Source organism: Choloepus didactylus (genome assembly GCF_015220235.1).
Source record: "Choloepus didactylus isolate mChoDid1 chromosome X unlocalized genomic scaffold, mChoDid1.pri SUPER_X_unloc1, whole genome shotgun sequence".
NCBI classification, from domain to species: domain Eukaryota; kingdom Metazoa; phylum Chordata; class Mammalia; order Pilosa; family Megalonychidae; genus Choloepus; species Choloepus didactylus.
Genome location: NW_023637621.1, coordinates 1,417,213 through 1,433,793, shown reverse-complemented (window position 1 = coordinate 1,433,793; position 16,581 = coordinate 1,417,213).

Here is a 16,581-nt window from a genome sequence, read left to right as displayed (position 1 = left end):
GATAGAAATCAAGTTAAGGATGGCTGGCAAGCCACCACGAGAACACAGCACACTTCAGAGAAAGTCTGATCCTGTCAGCACCTTGATTTTGGAGTTCTAGTCTAAAACCCTGAGAGACCATAAATTCTTATTGCTTAAGCAAGTCAGTCTGCAGTACTTTGTTACAGCAGCCCTGGAAAATTTATACAGGGAGAGACAATTGGCAAGAGCCCCTCTTATCTATCCCTGAATCATCCAGTGCCTGCCTGGAATGCTGACGTGATGCCTGGAGTTGCAGCAGCCAGCTTGGAACCAGGGCTATTCTAGAGGATGGAGCCATATTTTAAGAACAGCTGATTAAAGAGCAAAGGAGTCAGGATTCCACGTGACAGTGCAGATCAGCTGTGCCAGCCCTGGACTGACTTATTTTGAGGGAAAGAGAAATAAGCTTTCATCTTAACCTGTTTTTGAGGTCAAGATTGCTCCAGCTTTATTTAAACTATTTTAATTTCTGGTCTCCGTCACTAGAGCTGAGCTCCACTGTGAGGTCCTAAATGGTGGACAAAGGAGGTAAGAGCTATCTAAGCAAATTCCTGATGCCTGCTGCAAGGTGCTAATAAGAAATTTCCTGAGCCAGTGGAAGAGTATATGGATGAAATGGATGGATATGTGGGTGTGTAGATGGGTGGATGGGTGGGCAAGTGGGTGGGTGTATGGATGGATAGATAGATGGATAGGTAGATGGATGGATGGGTGGATGGGTGGGTGGGTGGATATGTGGGTGGATGGATGGATTAGTGGGTAGGTGGATTGATGGGTGGATGAGTGGATGGATGGATGGATAGGAAGATGAGTGGATGGGTGAGTGAGTGTGTGGATGAATGAATGAGTGGATGGGTGGATGGAAGGATGGGTGGGTGGGTGGATAGATAGGTGGGTGGATGGATGGGTTAGTGGGTAGGTGGATGGATGGGTGGATGAGTGGATGGGCAGATGGAGGGATGGATGGATGGATAGGAAGATGAATGGATGGGTGAGTGGGTAGGTGGATGGATGGGTGGATGAGTGGATGGGTGAGTGAGTGTGTGGATGAATGAATGAGTGGATGGGTGGATGGATGGATGGGTTAGTGGATGGGCAGATGGATGAATGGATGGATGGATGGATAGGAAGATGAGTGGATGGGTGAGTGAGTGTGTGGATGAATGAATGAGTGGATGGGTGGATGGATGGATGGGTTAGTGGATGGGCAGATGGATGAATGGATGGATGGATGGATAGGAAGATGAGTGGATGGGTGAGTGAGTGTGTGGATGAATGAATGAGTGGATGGGTGGATGGATGGATGGGTTAGTGGATGGGTGGATGGAAGGATGGGTGGGTGGGTGTATAGATAGGTGGATGGATGGATGGGTTAGTGGATGGGTGGATGGATGGGTGGATGAGTGGATGGGTGAGTGAGCATGTGGATGGGTAAATGAGTGGATGGGCGGATGAGTGGATGGGTGAGTGAGTGTGTGGATGAGTGGATGGGTGAGTGGGTGGATATGTGGGTGGATGGATGGATTAGTGGGTAGGTGGATTGATGGGTGGATGAGTGGATGGGTGGATGGATGGATGGATGGATAGGAAGATGAGTGGATGGGTGAGTGAGTGTGTGGATGGATGGATGGGTGGATGGGTGGATGGATGGATGGGTTAGTGGATGGGTGGATGGATGGGTGGGTGGGTGGATGGATAGGAAGATGAGTGGATGGGTGAGTGAGTGTGTGGATGAATGAATGAGTGGATGGGTGGATGGATGGATGGGTTAGTGGATGGGCAGATGGATGAATGGATGGATGGATGGATAGGAAGATGAGTGGATGGGTGAGTGAGTGTGTGGATGAATGAATGAGTGGATGGGTGGATGGATGGATGGGTTAGTGGATGGGTGGATGGAAGGATGGGTGGGTGGGTGGATAGATAGGTGGATGGATGGATGGGTTAGTAGATGGGTGGATGGATGGGTGGATGAGTGGATGGGTGAGTGAGCATGTGGATGGGTAAACGAGTGGATGGGTGGATGAGTGGATGGGTGAGTGAGTGTGTGGATGAATGAATGAGTGGATGGGTGGATGGATGGATGGGTTAGTGGATGGGTGGATGGATGGGTGGGTGGGTGGATGGATAGGTGGTGGATGGATAGGTTAGTGGGTAGGTGGATGGATGTGTGCATGAGTGGATAGGCAGATGGATGGATGGATGGATGGATGGACAGATGGATGGATGGATGAGTGGGTGGATGAATGAATGGGTGAATGGATGGATGATTGATGGACAAAGAAGTGAAACTTTTACTTGATCGTCATGTATGTTTTTATAACTTACCAAGTGTACTCACATTAGAAAGCAATCGGGAAGCAGGAATATTAGACCCATTAACTCATTTCTGCTGATGAAGAAACTGCCCAGGACTAGCTAGTTTCTGCTGGGATTAGGACCAACAGCTCTTGGATTCCAAGTCCAGGCTGTTTGTACCACTTCACCTCCCAACTGCTGCCAAACCACTGGTATTTTCCTCAGAATGTTCACTGCAGGCAAAGAGAAAGAGCAGTTATAGCTTCAAGTTTTATATGCTGGAGACGTCAGGGTTTGACTGCAACCATCAGTGGTCCAACCCATTTTTAATACAGTAATTTAATTAATTTAGCAAATTCTCGAATGCATGAGCTTTATGTGGGTATCTTTTTTCCCTCTTAACTGTAATGTAGGTTGTGTCTTCTGCAGAAATTAAGGGACATAGGAAAGAGGCATCATATACAAATACCTACTTTGTTGATGGAGCTAAGGCTCGATGGTCGTCTCGCTCACAATCAAGAAAGGCCACTTGCCAGAGTCCTGCCTTTGAAACATGAGTCCAATTTGCTTTGTCTGCTTAGATAGATTCCCTGTTGGTTAGAACCATTTCAGCGGCTAACACTGTGCCCAGGATCCAATGTGGCACCTGCTCATGACAGGTACGAGCTGAGGTGGACATAGCGATAAGCAGGAGAAAGCAGTCCTGAGATGTCCCAAAAACACAAAATGCAACAGAATTACTGCTGAATGTGGGTAAATGGAACATCAGAACAGTTAGCACATGTATTAATTCCAAAATATCTCACTGCTCCAATTACTATGTGTCACAAGTAACCCAAAACTCAGTGGCTTACAACAGCCACAGAGTGTATTTTGCTCAAAAATCTGCAACATGGGCAAATCCTGGCCAGGATGGCTTATGGGCTCCATCCAAAGGCTGCGGTCTGGAATCACTTGCAGGTCTGCTCACTCACATTTCTGATGGTCAAGGTTGGATGTTGGTTGAGTCCTGCATTGGCTACATAATTTGTGGTGTGCAGTACAAAATGACAATGTGGAGCCCCTTGTTCGAACGTTATTAAGGATTTCAAGATGGCAGCCAAAGAGCAGGAAACCAAGTGTGAGTCCTCCTGAGCATGGGGTTCTACGTGGTAGCACAGACGGTGGGACTAGGATGATGATTTGGACCTTTGATGAGGTTGTCACCCAGAATATCTATGGGTGGCTTCTCTCTATGTCTTGGGTGCCCTCATGACATGGTGCCTGGCCTCGCAATGGCAGTCTCCTCATGGAGAGAGGGAAAATCAGGTGAAATCCTTATCTTCTTTGAAGTCATACAGTATCGCTTCTGTGGTATTTCATTCATCGAGGCAGCCAGAACGGACCAGCCTATTTCAAGGGGAGAGAATTAGACTCTACCTCTTGATGGGGAAGTGCAATGTTCTCGAAGAATATGTAGGATCAGAAATATCACTGAGGCCATTTTTGTACAATAAAATCTGCTATATCATCGATATGTGCATCATAGCTGTAGAATTGGATTAGGCATATTCCAGCACACTGAAGGATACAATTTGAAAAATATGTTCATTTACTCAGCCCACTTGTATTTAGCGTATACTGTGTGTGAGGGCTCGTTCTGCAGTATCCAGTACACCAAGGTCTCAGGGTCAATGAAACATTGTTCTATCATCCAATGGCCCATTCATCCATCGCTGGATACTAAAAACCCAAGATATCCTAACCAACGTGATGTGTTCTATAAAAGACAGACACAGAGCGCTATGTGAGAGAAAGGGAAGGAAGTGGGAGACTGGGTTGGAAATGTTTCACAAATGCAGTTGCATTTAAGCAAGTCTTGGAGATCACAGTAGTTTTCTAGATACTGAATGGAAGGGCATCTATTCCAGAGAATATATCTGCAAGAGCAAGAACATGGATGTTGGAAAAATCAGTGACATGCCTGCTGGGAAGAAGGTTGAGCTGGGGGTAGAAGGGTGGAAGGGTGGATGGGGACCAGCTGGTTGTCCATGCACACCTTCTCAAGTAGAGTTGTCCTCATCTTCAGGATAGCATGGAACCCTGGAAAGATGCTAAAGTGGATGACTGCTTGCTATTTGGTTGACAAACAGTAGCCCCAAAGAGAGAATAAAACATGGCTTCATGGAAGGACAGACAAAAAGCAAGAAAGGCAGGAGACTTCCATACCCTCCCAGAGAGCGATTCTGGAGCCTTAGCAAGGAGTAGGGTGGCGAGAAGGAGACCAATTCCAGAGACCTCTGGGAGGAAGGATTTATTATTATTATTTTTATCTTAGAACTCAGATCAGGGCTATTTATGAGCAAAGTAAAGAGTATGAGAATGCAAACACTACCACCAACAACCCCATCTTTCCAACTTTTTAGAACTTTTACCTCTTTCCCTAGAAACTAGAATTCTCATCTGGTGCTGTCAGTTCAGCTTTTTATGAACTTGCCAAACTAGTCTGCTTGAGTTGGATGCATGTTCTTTTGCAATGCAGGCTGTTTACAGCAAGAAAAATGCCTGTTTGTTAGAAGATCCTTCTATACCAGAGGACAGCCATAAATGATTTATGAGGGTGGGTGGTTTCCTGTGATACGCCTTGTGGTCAGAAAGCGTTTGACAGGAAGGCAGTGCTCCCTCTTTTCTTAATGTGCTCTCCCTCATGCCTTCCTGGCTCCATGAGTGCCAAGAGCCCACCGAACCTTCTGTGGTCCACCAAAAGCCATGACTGATGGCTCTGGGACCTTATTCCCCACACCTAGGCAGTCCCCTTCTCATCCAGGACTCCACAAAATTAACTCCAGTTTGGGAGGATTCATTGTTTGAATTATCATTGTCCATCCAGCTTACAAATTCCTGAGGATAAGGCCAGCCACTTATCCTGGATAAAGCTTTATACCACTGCAGAGGTTTTATCCTGATAAGGAGACACTGAACACCATTTAGCAGTGAACTATGAATTAAGAAATCCAATGTGTGATTCATTTTTTAAATACAAATTACTGTCCCAGCTGGTAAATTTCTAAACCTACGCTATGATAAAGTGCCTGGCAGTTGTCCCCTTTCCCCACCTGGTCCACCCTTCTCAGGCACAGGATGCCTTGGGGGCTCAGTTGTATGATGTGGTAGATTGTTTGCACAAACTAACCATAATGAATTCTCTCCCTCTATCAGCATGTTTGCACTGTGGCTTTGCAGCTCCTCTCACTGAGAGGTGGAGTCTATTTCCAGAGTTCTAGAATCTGCACTGGTCTTGTCATTTGCTTTGGTCAATGAAATGGGATGGACGTGAGGTTGGCTATTTCTAAGCCTGGGCTTCTAGAGTCCTTCCATGCCTCAGTGCCTTCTCTTGGAAACCCACCTGGACGCCATATGCACAAGCCTGAGCTGTCCTGCTGGAGGATGAGAGAGCATGTAGAGGTAAGATGAGCTGTCCTATCTGAGCCATCAAAGCCAGTCCTTCCTTGGCTGCCTAGCAACTGACCACTGGCTCATGAGTGAGTCCATCTGAGACCAGAAGAACCGCCCAGCTGAGCCCGCCCCAAATAGCCCAGCCACAGAACCTATGAGGGAAACAAATGACTATTGTTTTAAGCCGCCAAGCTTTGGGGTGGTTTGTCAAGCTGCAAAAGCTAATAGCCACATCCAGTAGGAGTTGCCCAGGCTCTGTAGCTCTCCTATTCAAGACTGACCTTATCAAGCCTTCACCAAGCCCTCACTCTTCTAGGAACCATGAGGAACCAAAAGTAAGTTGTCTTCAAGGACTTTGCAATCTGTTTGGATTCGGAGAAAGAGGAGGAACACAAATATGCTCACTTCATCTTTATCAACTGTCTCCCTAGCTTTTATGTCCATGTTTAATCATCTGTTGATGGTCAACATCAAAAAGACCAGTCTGTGATTTGTAGATTCCACCCAGGACTTACGGAGTGCTCCCTTAGATGGTGTTACAGTTTCCTGGGATGCTCTAGCAAGTATCATAAAACAGGTTGGCTTAAATAATAGGAATTTATTTGTTCATGGTTTTGAGGCTGAGAAAATGTCCAAATCAAGGCATCATCTAAGCAATGCTTTCTTCCCAAAGACTGTGGATTCTGGGGATGGCTGCTGGTGATCCTTGGCTCCTCTACCACATGCCAAGGCACACAGTGGCATCTCCTGGTTTTTCCCTTCTCTTCTGGGTTCTGTTTCAGCTTCTTGCTTCCTGTAGCTTTCTCTCTCTCTGCCTGAATTTCATTCTGCATATAAAAGACTCAATAAGAGGATTAAGACCCATCCTGATCCAAGGTGGGCCACACCTTAACTGATGTAATCTCATCAAAAGGTCCTACTTACTATGGATCCACACCCCCAAGAATGGGTTAAATTTAAGAACTTGTTTTTTTGGGTACATAGCTCCAAACCACCACAGATGGCCTAGATTAGTTGGCTGTACATGGGCAGGAAACAGCCAATGGAATCCAGGAAGCTTTGGCTTGGACTCCAGGCCACAGTTCTCCTTCTCATACTGATCTAGCAACTCAGCTTTGGATGGTTTAAGTCTATAATATTTACATAGCATTTTATACACTGACCATCCCTTTTAATCCTCAAAGTCCTGTGAAGAAGTTATTAACATCCCTATTATAAAAGCAAGAAAACAAACCCAAGGGAGTTGACTTGTAACTTAAAATTGGAAGAGCTAATTCCTGAGCCAACATCTTCCACAGGAGAGTCAGAGAACAACATCTTGACATGCTACCTGTGTGTTCTTTGGAGCAGCAAATAAATAGATAGCATTTCAATCAATGTGTGTTTATGTGTGTGAGTTAGCATATGCATTACTTTATTCTAATCTCATTATAGAGTCTAGTGAATGGTTAAACATGGTTTCAGAAATGATAGGAAGGTCACTACTCAGCACAATAAAATTGCCACTCCTTTACGAGGAATCATGCTAAATCAACTTCAATGATGAAGATGGGTTTAAAAACCTAAAAAAAAAAAAAAAAAAAAGAAAAGAAAAAAGATGGGGTACTTTTTGGTTACAGACACAGTTATTTTACAACTCTTAAGGGAATTCATATTTTGAAATATAGTAGGAGGTGTAAAACACATTGCTTTTTCAAACTTCTTTCAGTATGATTTTATGAGTTGGGGTTTTTTTAGCTTTTCATTTTGAAATAATAATCGACTCACAGAAAATTCCAGATAAGGTTCCCTTCCCAGGGCTGGGGGTGAGGGCGTGGGCTTTGCTTTTGAGAGGACGTGATTCAACTCAGAACAAATCCCTGATTCAGTTCCTAAAAGTCAGCTCTCGGCTCAGAGGGCAGCGTGGGGACCAGATCCCATCAGCAAGGAAAGAGACAACCTATAAATATTAAACCTCCCAGGTCAGATTCTGGCAAGGACTTTGGCTGGCCTTGGACATCAGAAAAATCATAAAGAATTCCTTAAACTGGGGTTTTATCTTTAGGTATTGTTGGGCCAAGAATACATTCAATTACTGAAAGTGGATGACTATTAGAAAACGTTTATTTCTTATCCTGATTCATGGAACATTTCTATATTTTAAAAGTCAAACAAAAGCTTTCTGAAGTGCCTTTTGGAATAAATAGTATAAGAGTAAATATGTCTATGAATAAATAAAACACTCATTTAACAGAGGACAGTAGTATATTTGTCCTCAAGAAGAGCAAATAATGAAATATGGAGATGAATTTTGGGGGAGGGTTGTCTTCTCTTGTGGTTATAATGATTGTATAGTTTCATACTAGATTGGAATTTCACTTAAAAAGGTAGAGCTTCATTTCTGATTGTTGATGTTTCTTGTTGGTAGGCTACAGTTTTTCTCTTCTATTTGCGGTGTGGTAATGTGGGTGCAAGTTACTTTTAGAAAATTGAGGGTATTTAATTTACTTATACAGGCATCTGAAATATATTTTGCTATATTTAGATATCAGTTTTGCTTAATGTAAAGAGAGTGTACAGAGGGAAAGGAAAAAAAGAGATAAAAAACATAGGAAGAAAAGCATTTTAGCCAAAAGTCATAGGAAATATTTTGCGGTTGGAACCATAATTTTTTTCCTGTTTAAATTCATGATTTTTTTTCTCTTCATCGAGGATGAAGAAAAAGTGCCTCATTTTCAGTAGCAGATGCTAGAAAATAAAGACCACCAAACATGTTCATTTGGCTTTATTTCACAACCTGAGGCCTGCTTCGTGAATGTAAAATTGTTGACTATGGTTTTTTGAGAGAGTCAGAAGCCAAAAGAATGAGGTCAGATTCCCGGGAACAGAGAACTTCGATGATGGCTTGGACAGCTCCAGCTTCCCTTGAAACCATGGGGCCTGATGCCCGCGAGTCAACGTGGAATCTGATGAATTAGGCCTAAAGGCAGAGGTCTAAGAACAATGCTGGATTTGCAAACTAGTTAAACACCAGCCATGACCCAAACCTCTTCATGATCAAAACTGCAGGCACTTTCTCTTATTTATGATGTATTTTTAAATGGCATATGCTGGCTGTGATCATTCAAACATGCAGAAGGACGAGACCCACTCAACCATCACCCAAGTCCATGGATAGCCTTGAATCTGAGTCTTGATCAGAATTGGGTCCCTGGGGCTCTGGGGAGAGTGGTTGGGGAACAAGGCTCACGTGAAGAGTCCTAGGCATTGAAGTGACTTTCTCAAAGTTAAATCCTGCTGCCTGTCATGATGATATTCACCGACAATAACAGAAACCAGAAGATGATGGTTTAACCCCAGCGGTTCTCAGATTTTAACAGGCCTACACATCATTTGGGGGTGTTGCTAAAATGCAAATTCTGATTCCAGGGATTGGCAGAAGACTGCATTTCTAAGAAGCTGCTGGGAGATTTTAAAGCTGATCATATCAAGATAACATTTTAAGTATCCAGGGCTTAAGCTGATTTGGTGGTAATGGTCTCCTGTTGTTTTTCCTCATATAACAAGAAATCCAGGAGTCAGCACTCCAGGGCTGGAGAGGCTTTTAATGAAACCATTAAAAATTCAGACTCCTGGGAATGCAAAATGGTGCAACCATTGGAGAAAGCAACATGGCGGTTCCTTACAAAGCTGAGCATAGGATCACCATATAACCTGGCAATTCTGCTCCTAGGTATGAACCCCAAAGAGGTGAAAGCAGGGATTCCCAACAGATGCTTCTCCACCAGTGCTCATCGCAGCATTATTTACAATGGCCAATTCGGAAACAACACAAGTGTCCATCAAGACATGAATGGATAAGAAAGTGCGGTCTACCCACACAACGGAATATTATTTGCCCATGAGAAGGAATGAAGTTCTGAAACATTCCACAGCAGGGATGGACCTTGAGAACACTATGCTGTGTGAAATAATCAAGGTACATAAGGACGAATACTATATGATTTCATATAAGGACAAATACTATATGATTCCACCTAAGGAGAAACACTATATGATTCCACATAAGGAAAAATACTATGTGATTTCACATAAGAACAAACACTATATGATTTCACTTAAGGGCAAATACTATATGATTCCACATATGGACAAATACTATATGATTTCACTTATACAAAATACCTAGAAATAGGAAATTGGCAGACAGAAAGCAAAATGGGATTACCAGGGGATTGGGGGATGGGAGAAAGGAAAATTGCTAGGGAAACGAAAACATCATTTGGAATGGGGGAAAAATAAGAATCCAGGGTCCTTCTGTATTTCTACTTCACTGTCCTTGCATGTGACTTTTTTCTTCATGACCATTGACACTGGACAAAATCAGGAGTCTCTTAGCAGGGAGAAAGGGAGAATGGATATTGAGTAAGTGAGGAATGGGCAGCATGTGGCATGGCCAAATACCATGTCATGCCCTTTTCACAGTTCCTACCTACACAGCACCACAATCTCACCCAGTTATTACAAGCAGTGCTAATTCCAGGATAGCCTGATAATCCTCAATCTTTTCCATCAGCTCCAGGCATGGTCCTTAGCATGGAAAAGCCAGGAACCAAACACCGCAAGGCCCCCCTTTCAAAATCCCAGATAGTCACCTACTGCGGATGTTGTCAAAGTAATTCCTTCATCAATGCACATTCTAACGTCCTTTCCAATAAGATGATCATGAGTCTGTGTTCTTGGTGATGTCTTCTCTGTATGCACATCCTTTTCTTCTCATTGCTCCTTTTGTGTAGGGGCATTGGGAGATGTGAGCAACTTAGATGCAGAAATGTGTAAAGCACACACAAAAAAGCAAGTTTTAGTCCTGCTGGTCTGCGTGGATGGATGAGTCTCTTAGTTGCAGAAAACGGACTAGAATTCAAGATGAGCTCAGAAGACAGGGAATGTATTACCAGGATATTAAGTTCTGGGAAAGGTTCTAGAAGAGCTGGTGTGGTGTGTAGACCCTAAGATGACATCGCTTCCCTGATCTCCACCCACTGAAGTTCATATCTTCGTATCACCCCTCACCCCTTGTGTGAAGGCAGAACTGTGACTCATTTCTAACCAATAGAATATGGCAAAGGGGATGGGACATCAAGTTCATGATTGGTTATTTTATGTATGACTCCATCTTTCTCAAAGATGTACTGTAGTGTCCCTGATTCTCTCTTTCTTTGAAGGAGCCGCCATGGATTAAGTGATCATGTTGGAAGAGCTCACCTAGCAAGGAACTCAGAGTAGCCCCTGGATGCTGAGGGTGATCTCCAGCCAGAAGCCAAAGCCTCAGTCCACCCACAGGAAAGGAATTCTGCCAACAACCTGAGTGTGCCGGTTTGAATGTATTGTGTCCCCCAAATGCCATTATCTTTGTGGTCTTGTTGGACAGACGTTTTTGGTGCTGGTTAGATTTGCTTGGAATGTGCCCCACTCAGCTGTGGGTAATAATTTTGATGAGATGTTCCCATGGAGGTGTGGCCCTGCCCATTCGGGGTGGGCCTTGATCAGTGGAGCCATATAAATGAACTGACTGAGAGAGAGAAAACTCAGTGAGTGCAGCTGGGAGAGATGTTTTGAAGAGGAGCAAGCTTGCTAGAGAGGAACGTCCTGGGAGAAAGCCATTTTGAGGCCGGAGCTTTGGAGCAGATGCCGGCTGCCTTCCTAGCTAGCAGAGGTTTTCCGGACACCATTGGCCATCCTCCGGTGAAGGTACCCGATTGCTGGTGTGTTACCTTGGACGCTTTGTGGCCTTAAGACTGTAACTGTGTAGCAAAATAAACTCCCGTTTTATAAAAGCCTATCCATCTCTGGTGTTTTGCATTCTGCAGCATTAGCAAACTAGAACAGATTTTGGTACCGAGAGTGGGGTGCTTTTTGCTGCTGAGTTTGCAAATACCAAACATGTTAGAATGGCTTTTTAAATGGATAAGGGGAAGTTTCTGGAAGAATTGTGAGGAGCTTGCTAGAAAAGGCCAAAACTGCTTTAAAGAGACTGTTTGTGGAAATGTGGACTCTAAAGGTACTTCTGACGAGGCCTTGAACAGAGATGATCAATGTGTTGTTGCAAACTGGAAGAAAGGCGATCCTTGTTTTAAAGTGGCACAGAATTTGGCAAAATTGAATCCTCGTGTCAAATGGAAGGAAGAATTTGAAAGCGACAACCTGGAATACTTAGCTGAGGAGATCTCCAGACTACATGTGAAGGACGTACCTTGGCTTCTCCTTGCAGCTTATAGTAAAATGCGAGCAGAGAGAGATAAACTTAGAACTGAACTCTTGGGTTCAAAGAAACCAGAGGCTGATGGCTTGGAGGATTGCAGGCTTCCAGGGGGTGGAATCCCAGAGGCTACAGCCCAATGTGAGGATGTGACCAAACGTGGAACCCAGCCGCCATTTCAGTACAAGCCAAGATTGGAGATGGAATTATCCAGAAAGGATTTGTGGAAAGTCCTATTGTCTGACGGCTTTGACCCCTGTGTGCTTCATGCAAAGCCAACAGAATTTTTGCGAGATCTTTATAGACAGAGCCGTTGCCGGTTTGGACTGGAGGAGACAGACAAGGAAAAAATTAAAGGAAAAATTTCTTCAAAGACAGAGCCATGGAGGTTGAGGTCTGGAGTCAAGAGGTCTCGGGCTGGGAGAGCGGAGCAGCCCACATGCATGGAAAGGGTGAGTTTGCCCCGGAGGTCGAGGGTGGGCATTCCACCTCGATGCTCTGGAAGAGTTTTGCCACCTCAGGTCCCAAAGAAGTTGGAGCACATTCCCAGGGAATTGGGGAGAGCCTGGCTGCTACCACACTGTTCTGAAGGGGTTGAGCGTGTGTCCCGGAGATGGAAGGGAATGCAGGAGCTGCCCCGATGTTTGAGGAGGGTGGGGCCGAGAAGGTGGTCTCCCCAATGTGTGGATATGTTGGAGCACTCACCCAAGCATTTGGAGAGGAAAGGGCTGCCACAAAGGCCTTTAGGAAGGGTTAGGCTCCCACTCTCTCAAGCCCCACGGATGCAATGTCATTCTGTAAAAGACTCTCAGACTTTGAAATCTAATGGAGTTTGTCCTGCGGGTTTTAGGAACTGTTTTGCTCCTGTTAACCCTGTTTTCCTTACTGTTTCTTCTTATGGCAATGGAAATGTTTATCCTATGAATGTCTGTCCTTTGTATATTGGGAGCACATAACTTGTTCTAAGTTCACAGATCCACAGCTAAAGGAAAATTATGCCTTAGGACTGGCCACGCCTAAATTGATTTTGATGGGATTTTGTACTTAACTTTTGTTACTGAAATGATTTAAGTTTTTGTGATATTGTGATGAAATGACTGTATTTTGTATTTGGAAAGATAATGTCATTTTGGGGTCCAGGGGGTGGAATGTGCCGGTTTGAATGTATTGTGTCCCCCAAATGCCATTATCTTTGTGGTCTTGTTGGACAGACGTTTTTGGTGCTGGTTAGATTTGCTTGGAATGTGCCCCACTCAGCTGTGGGTAATAATTTTGATGAGATGTTCCCATGGAGGTGTGGCCCTGCCCATTCGGGGTGGGCCTTGATCAGTGGAGCCATATAAATGAACTGACTGAGAGAGAGAAAACTCAGTGAGTGCAGCTGGGAGTGATATTTTGAAGAAGAGCAAGCTTGCTAGAGAGGAACGTCCTGGGAGAAAGCCATTTTGAGGCCGGAGCTTTGGAGCAGATGCCGGCTGCCTTCCTAGCTAGCAGAGGTTTTCCGGACACCATTGGCCATCCTCCGGTGAAGGTACCCGATTGCTGGTGTGTTACCTTGGACGCTTTGTGGCCTTAAGACTGTAACTGTGTAGCAAAATAAACTCCCGTTTTATAAAAGCCTATCCATCTCTGGTGTTTTGCATTCTGCAGCATTAGCAAACTAGGACACTGAGGATGCTTGGAAGTTGGTCCTTCCCCAGTTGAGCCCCTGATGAGACTTCAGCCCCGACTGACACTTGCACTGTGATCTGGTGGGACCCTGAAGCAGAGAACTCATCTAAACAATGTTCACTGTGACAGTCTTACATGTTAACTTTGAACAGTAGTGCCCAGTTATGCAATCAAAACTCTACTCTCTCTGTGGATGTGGAGGCATTTTGTAGAGCTGGTGAACATCTACCATCGGTAGACTTTAAGTTAAGGACATGACCATCGATAATGTGGGAGGGCTTCATCCAATCAGGTGAAGGCCTTCAGAGCAAAACTGGGGTTTCCCTGAGGGGGGAGAAGAAATTCTGCTTCAACTTCTGGTGGAAAGTTTCCAGCCTGCTCTCCTCCCCTAGAGATTTCAGTCTTGCTAGCAGCTATGACCTTGCAAGCCAAGTCCTTGAAATCAATCAATCGTGTATCAATCATATGTATGTATGTATGCTTGTATGTGTATAGAGAGACATTTAAATATACTATTTATATAGTACATACATTTATATATGATATACTGCTATTTGTTGCTCCAGGAGCTTATTCCTGCTGGCTCATGTTCTCCTCCAGAGCTCTGAGCTCCCCATGGACAGCTAGGGGCAAGTCTCAGGCTGTCATCCTGGCTGCAAGGGAAGCTAGAAAAAATGTGCATCTGACACACCTGACCTTGATTCTAAAGTGGGACTAGCAGGTTGGGGATGTCTCAGTCACAGGAATTTTGTCCATATTTGGGCAGCTCAGAATGTGCAACTTCCTAATAGCCCTAAATCCATGTTTTTAAGATGCTCATTTAGCCAACCTCCCTCTTGTGGAATTGTATCCAATCAGCCCTTTGTCTTGGCAGTGCAATCTGGTTTTCAACATCTCTATTAAAATAGGAGTTTCCCCATCTCCTGGGACAGAGGCATCTACATTTTAATGTTCTCAGTGATAGGCTCTCAGGAAACATTTGTCAATAATCACACAAGAAAAGCATCATTACTCACATTATTTCTCATAGTGCCTCTACACTCCGTGTCCTTTCTCCACACTCCCTCTGCTTAAACCATTTCAGTGGCTTCCTGCTCATCTTTGAAGATTAAAAAATTTGAATGAGTTAAAGGCTTTAAAAATTCACATGAGCAAAAGCAACTTGCACCCAACGTTAATGAAAACAACCAACATATACTTTGTATATCCTCCCAAACATATATACTCCTACTGGGATGAGTCACTCAGCATCTGGAAGACGTTGAGTCTTGTCGATTACGTAAAGATTGAGCATCCTTCACTACTTCATAGCAGATCCATCTGGAAACCAATATCTTCCTACAAGAAGGACACACATCTGCAATCTAACCTGAAAAGAAAACACTTGGAACATCAGGGAGGAAATTCCAGATTCTACATTTTTTATAAAGTGCTGACCAAAGCAACCAAACATTATCTAATCTGCTGTCCCATTTGGAATTCTGCTTTAACACGAGTGTGGTCAGTGGAATCCTGTACCCCAAAAGGATGTGTTAAGTCCTAACACTCACAGCCCCACAAAAAAGCTTTGTTTGAAATAAAGTCTTCTGCGGATGTAAACAAGTTACAATCAGAACAAACTAGAGTAGGGTATGCCTTAAATCTGATTACTGCCCCCTGTTTCTAGGTTGAACATTCCAAAACATGGGGATCCCCAAGGCTTTCAGGGTGACATCTAAACATGTGAGTGAGTTACATCACTCCACATTCAACCTGAGCCTGCCACCACTTTGTCCTCACCCTTTCCTCTTCTATGTCCCCTCCCACACCCCTGAACCCCAATACATTCTGCGTCTTCTCACTAAATCTCCTTCCCCTCTGAAGCATATTCCCATGGCTAACCTTTGTCTTTTCTTTAAACTTGACTTAACTTCCCTTGACCCAAGACCATGTCACCCGAGACAGGTTACAACCTCTAATTTTTTCCAGAGCACCCGAAGAGTTCCTGGGGTGAATTGCATTTTGCATTTGTCTTCAACAAGGTTGTCCTCTCTTTACTCCAGGAGCTTAGATCTGTGAAATAGCACCAAAAATAAGATCTCTGAGTGAGCAACTCAATCAACCAATGACTTTCATTGTGAACCTTACAGTTAACAGTGACCTTCCAACCACATTTAGGGTTAGCAAATTATGGCCAGCGAGTCAAATTCGGCTCACTGTTTATTTTTGTGGGGCCCGTGAGCTAGGAGACATTGTTGCACTTTTAAATGACTGGAAAAAAGATCAAAAGAAAAATAATATTTCATGACATGCAAAAATATGAGATTCAAGTTCCAGTGTCCACAAATAAAGTTTCTTTAATAAATAAAGTTTCACTGGTGCACAGCCATGCTGATTCATTGATATATCGATCATCTGTGGCTTCTTTCTTACTCCACTGCAGAGCTGAGCCATTGCCTGCAAAGACTAAAATATTTACCCTTTGCAGAAAAGTCTGGCCAACCCCTGTCCTACAGCAAGACACCTAATCTTTGCATGGTTATAGACATTTTTTACTGAATGCAAATAGACTCTTTGAAAAGTATTTCCGCGATTCTGCTGACAGCCCCACTAGAGCCACTGAGACCATGGCGGTTGACAATCCAGACATGGCTGGGAGCCCATGACCCTCTGGTGCTGCAGAGGGAGGTTTGCTTTTGGGAAACTATACCTAAGATGCTTTCCATCTCAGGGTCCTCAACAAGATTGTATGGGCTCCAAGTTTGGTAGACCAGATGTCCAAAATCCAGGAATTGTCCGGAGCCTGCATTCTTTGATGTCTGCAGGGTTCTGGGGTGGTTCACCAGCCTCCGTAACCCCATCTCTTCCTCTGTCTGTGGATGTCTGTCTTGTTCTAAACCCTACTCCTAACTGTGCACAAATTTCCTCTGCTTATAAGT